Raw genomic sequence first — 5638 nt, 5'->3', positions numbered from 1 at the left:
CTGAGGACTGGGTGGTGGTAGCACTGAGTGAATCTGAGGTGAGCGTGTGAGGAAGTAGCACGATCCTGGTTGCAGGAAACACGTGCTCACATATGTGGCATCAGAGGCTGTCACCACCTCACCACCATGGGGACATTGGTTGCAGCTCTCTAGCCCTGTGACTCAGAGAGGGAAAGGCCTGCACAGCATCTCCACCTCTGTGTGAGTTTGTCCTTCCCTCAGAGATCTCAACTTACTAAATACATGGAATTTAAGAAAATCTGATTCTAATAATTGAATGAAAAAGGTAAAGAGCTGAGCAAATGCAAGCAAGACCCAGCTGCTTCTCCAAGGGAGGGGCCTGCTCAGCCTCTGGCTCCTGCCCTTCAGCTCTTCTTTCTTCACCTCATCGGTAGGGGGCCCCCCTGCTCCCCCAGCCCAGACCCTTCTAGAATGTGTGAATCAGGCCTGGGAACACACCCAGGGGCAGAAATGGCCTCCAAGCTGAGGCAGGAGCTGGCAGGAAACCAACCTGAGAACAGGGTCTAGCAGCAACTCTGAGATTACTTCCACCCTCTATGGGATGCTGGGGAGGGGCAGTATGGGGGTGATGAGGAGGTGTCCATCACTTCTCTCCCCAGATCTCATCACTGCCAGTGCAATTTCCCATCTCACCTCCGCCATCTCTTCCTCTCCAATACCCTGAGGTCAACCAGTCTACTTTCCCTGCTGGTCCTCACCACCATGCCCCAGGCTTTCAGTTCTGGAACTTTCCACTGTCAGGCGTTTCTGTCCCACTGGACAGCAGCTTGCAGTCATTCAATGCCAAGCATATATCATTCCCACTGTCTTTTTGGCACCCTGCAGGTCAGGGGTAGAAAGACTGACGTGGGGTGTGTGGAGGGGGCCCTTCAGGAGAGAGAGGAGAGAGTGTGTGGAGAGCTGGTGCGGTGAGTAGCAAGGCTCCAGTCCAAGAACACTGTGGGCTGCACACTGAGCCCAGGGAAGCCTGGAGGGGGATTCCTGTTCTGTGGGGACAGCAGACTCCTGTTCTTTTAAGACCCTGAACTTGCTCCTGCTGAGGCCTCAGCACAGGTCTCCTTCGGAATATTTGCAGCACACACAGCAGAGGTCATGAGTCAGCGTCAGAGGGACAGAGATAAGCCAGGCACCTGCATCCAAGAGACTTCCTTGCCACTCGAGGAGGCAGTGACTACGCATTGTGAGTGGTGCTGTGGGCCCAGCCCACCGATCTCTGCACTGTGCTCTAGTCAAAGGGGCAATACTCCATCTGCTGGACAGCCTTGAACCTTCTTATTTAAGCATTCCCCCCAAAACAGTGACCAGTTTAAAGCATAACCTATAATTTGCTTATTTTTGTATTTTCTATTTTCAGCTCCACCCAGCATGTCAATTCCTAGCCTGGAGATCCGAATCTATCTCCCTCATAGCGAGTCAGTATTGGCTCATGAATGGCCGGCAGGAATGACAGCATATCCCCGCTGTGGGCACCTTCACCGGGCATTACTTCAGCATGGGTAACTTCAGAGGGTGGCTGAAGAGTTCTGACTGCAAAAGACACCATAGCGCTGTCTCCACAGCCTGGGCTTCATCTTCTTGTAAACGCCCTGGGAAGAGAACCGCTGTCTTCCAAGAGCTTAGGTGACGTTGGTTCTCTCCTCAGAGCAGTGAACTAAAGAGATGGCTACAAATCCTACTCTCAAGGAATATGAGGGAAGTGTCAGCCAGCATGATTACTTCATGTCCAGGAAGTTAGGCCTTTGCCAGAGCTCTTAGAAATCCTAGAAGGGCACTTTCTTACTCCACACTGCCAGCTGTAGGTGAGACATCGCTGGAATGTCAAGGAGGGATCTGCTTGCTCTGAGGACTCGAGGTGTGTCAAAGCCCACAGCCATGGCTGTACTGACACACTGTCCTGGCCCCAGGCCCCAGAAACTGTCGACTACAAAAAAAAGAGCCACCGTTTCCAGTGAGGAGCCTGGAATTCTCTGGAAAAGTGTCCTAATCATTAAATGATTCTATCTTTTTCACATCCTGAAAGTTCTGTTCAGTATACCATTGCTGGTATGCTAATGCGACAGAACAAATCACCACAAACTTAACCACTTAAACAAATCAAGAAACTGGCTCCAGGTCCTGGAGGGGAGGGATCTAGCTTGATGAGCCTGCTTCTGTCCTCAGGCTCTCACCACAGTACAGCTTGATGAGCCTGCTTCTGTCCTCAGGCTCTCACCACAGTACAGCTTGATGAGCCTGCTTCTGTCCTCAGGCTCTCACCACAGTACGGCTAAGGCGTTGGCCAGGCGGCATCCTCCTCAAGACTGCAGAAGATCTGTTTCCACTCTCACACAAGTTGTTGGAGAGGCCCCTATCTCGCAGATTTAGGAGAGAAGTGTTTATTTTATTTTATTTTTTTGCTGACTGTTGGTAACACTTCACCAAGATGCTGTACTTTGTTGGCTTGGGGACCCACCCATCTTGAAAGTCAGCTACTAAGTATCTCCCTCACCTTGAGTCTTTCTCAAGCTGAGCCTCACTAATCAAGAAGACTCCTCCTTTTAAGGTTCAGTTGACTAAGTTACACCCACCATGGGCGACATCCCAGTCTTCGCCTCAACTGTGCTGTGAAATCTAATCAAACCATGTCACTCTCACAAAGCAGGGCCACTGAAGTTCAAAAGTTTGCCACACGTCTAAGGTACCTTCTGGCAGGGAACCACAAAAAGGGGGTAGGGCAAGTCCTAGAGAGCTGGGATAAAAAGGGGAGCCAGAATCCAAAACGTGCCAAATGACCCACCATGAAGTTGTGTTATAGGGCAAACCAATGTGAACTGCATTGCCTGTCTGTGGGTCCTCACCCATGTGCTTAAAATTCAGTTATACTGCAGGCACACACAAGAAGGGTCAGTAATGAGTTTATTTACAAAGGGGAAAGGAAAAGAAACAACCCAGGGAGAGAGAGAGAGAAATACCAGTTAACTAGAACATCCTACCAGCTCCGCTGATTTGGAACTCCAATAACACACTGAAAACTCGTCAAGAGCCTAATGACCAGCCACCAGCCACAAGGTCCAGAGAGAGAGCGCACCTCTCACATGGCTCCCTTATAGCCCCCACCAAAAGTCCCAGAATGCCTGCTTAGCTGCTCTACCCTTGGGTCCTCACAGTTCTCTCTGTGGTATTGCTGGGAGTTGTAGTTTCAGTGACTGGAGTAAGGGGTGGAGTCCACAAAACTCTGCAGAGTTCCTTCAGGACATCCTTTCCCCTAACAGTTGGAGCAAAGGCTGCCACAGTCTCTGCCAAGGGCCAGAGGAGCAGCCACCCATTGTGTCTCTCACCGTGTGCCTCCGCCATGCATCTCCACATGTCTCTCTTCCACATGCCCCCTCCCATGACTCCTTCCCAGCAGCACCAGGGTGCCAGTCAGGCCACAGAAGCTAGAGCTCTCCTCTTTCCCTCTGGAGTCCACAGGCCTATATATATAGCTTATATATATCCTCACCTGGCCCTCAGCTCTGCCCCTAGTTCTTAGAAGCTGGTGCAAGGCAGCTGCAGGTAAGTGGGGGAGAACATGGTAACTCCCCTTCTGTGAAGATGTCTCTGTAACAACTTACCTGATATTTCTTACCACCTGTGTGAGATGTCAAGTGTCTACATGGATTTGGGTCAGTTTCTACTCTCTTTTTTTCTGGTCTATTGGTTGTCTTTCTAAATCTACCCCAAAATGTCATGGTTTGAATGACCACATTTTACACTTGACCTTAGCCAAAAGGGCCAACAAGTGGTGAATGAATAGCCACATTTTAAGGAATCTTCCTCTCCAGTAGGGTAAGAGTAAATACAACCAGGTGAAATTTTCACAAATCCATAGGTAAAGCACCAACTAGGTCAAAATAGCAAAACGTGTACCAAAAGAGCTCAGGCAGCTCCTGGGACTGGCTGGCTGTCCCTTTAGCCCCCAGGGACAGCCCCCGAACCATAGGGAGGAGGCATCTCACAGGGGTGCCCAGGTTTTTTTTGCCATTTACGAGGATCAACCTGTTCCCCATTCAGAAAGCCAGACTCTGAACCTCAAGGTTGTTTGCACCAAAGGTAGTGTTTTATTAGTGAGGGGGGCCACATCAGGAGGATCGCACAGTTTTCTAAAACATCCTTTTATATTTAACATGCTAAGTAAACGAAATCATGGACTACTTCATTGACTGTTAATATCTACCTTCTTAAAAATAGTCTGCTAGCTACTATAGGCTTCATTTTCTTCATAAGGCACAGGAAACCAGTGCCTGCAAGTTGAGTGAAGAACACTTTTTAAAATATGTATATGTATATATATATATATGTATGTATATATATAAAAATAATATGTGTATATATATACATATGGAAGCTTCACAGATTTACATGTCATCTTGCACAGAGGCCATTTCAGTCTTCTCTGTATGTTTCCAATTTTAATGTATTTGCTGTTGAAATAAGCGCTCAATGAAGATCTTAATACTGGTCTGAGATAAACAAAAATTTTTTTCAGAAAAAAACAAAAACAAAATTCGTATAAATTCCCAAAAAGCTAAGGTGTGGCCCTCCCTGGTGGTATAAGAGGTTAAAGCACAATACAATGGAACTATCTGCAGTGACTGCAGCATGAGTTTGATTCTCAGCCAGGGAGTGACCCACATGGCACAGCAGACCTCTCCTGACCTCCCTACTGCTCCCCTCAGCAGTGTATTTCAGTCAATCTGCCTGTTCTGCTCCCCACTGTTTCTGGTGAATCTTCTCACCCCCTGCACCTCTGGTCAGTACCCCAGTTCTTGTATGCATAAATAAATACTTCTTTTTTTTTTAATTTATTTAGTTATGTGTACAGAACTGGAGTACAAGCCAGAGGAGGGATGGGTGAGAAGATTCACCCGAGACAGAGTGGGGAGCAGAACAGGCAGATCGACGAAATACACTGCTGAGGGGAGCAGCAGGCGGGTCAGGAGAGGTCTGCCGCACCATGTGGGTCAGCTCCCTGGTGGGGGATTGAACTCGTGTTGCCGTGGCTTTGGAGAGCTTCATAATGTGGTGCTTTAACCTGTTGTGCCAAGGAGAGCCCTATAAATAAATCTTAAAAAAACAAAAACAAAAAAACTAAGGTGAATATACTTGATCCTTAACCCTAAAACTTGAACTGACTGCTGGTTGGGAACTTTGGAAATTTGTCCAACAGCTTTGTAGAAACTGAATTTGGTAAAATAAACACAATTTACATATACACTGGGGGGAGATAAAGAAAATATTTAGCTCCTGAGAGATGCCCTCAACCTCAACCACCATCCTGCCTGGCAAGCACTCCTCCACCTCGTGCCTCTATGAACTAGTTTTCCCGTCCTTGAACTTCACGGACACAGATAGCACCGTGTATATAGAGTCAGCCACGGCCCATGTGATACAGCACTTCATTCTCTGTGATGCGGGCAGTATCCACTCACATGACTGCACATCACTTGTCATATCTATTCACCTGCTGCTGGACATTGTGGTTTCCAGTTTGGGGCCGCTGAGAACATTCTTGAATATGCGTCCAGAGATGAATGACCACGGTGGACAGCAGCAAAAAGGCTTATTATCAGGAAGGAATCTTAGGAAGAATTCTTTC

This window comes from Condylura cristata, unplaced genomic scaffold (genome assembly GCF_000260355.1).
Source record: "Condylura cristata isolate star-nosed mole 26May11 unplaced genomic scaffold, ConCri1.0 scaffold00001, whole genome shotgun sequence".
In the NCBI taxonomy this organism is placed as follows: Eukaryota; Metazoa; Chordata; class Mammalia; order Eulipotyphla; family Talpidae; genus Condylura; species Condylura cristata.
This window is presented reverse-complemented; position numbering follows the sequence as displayed.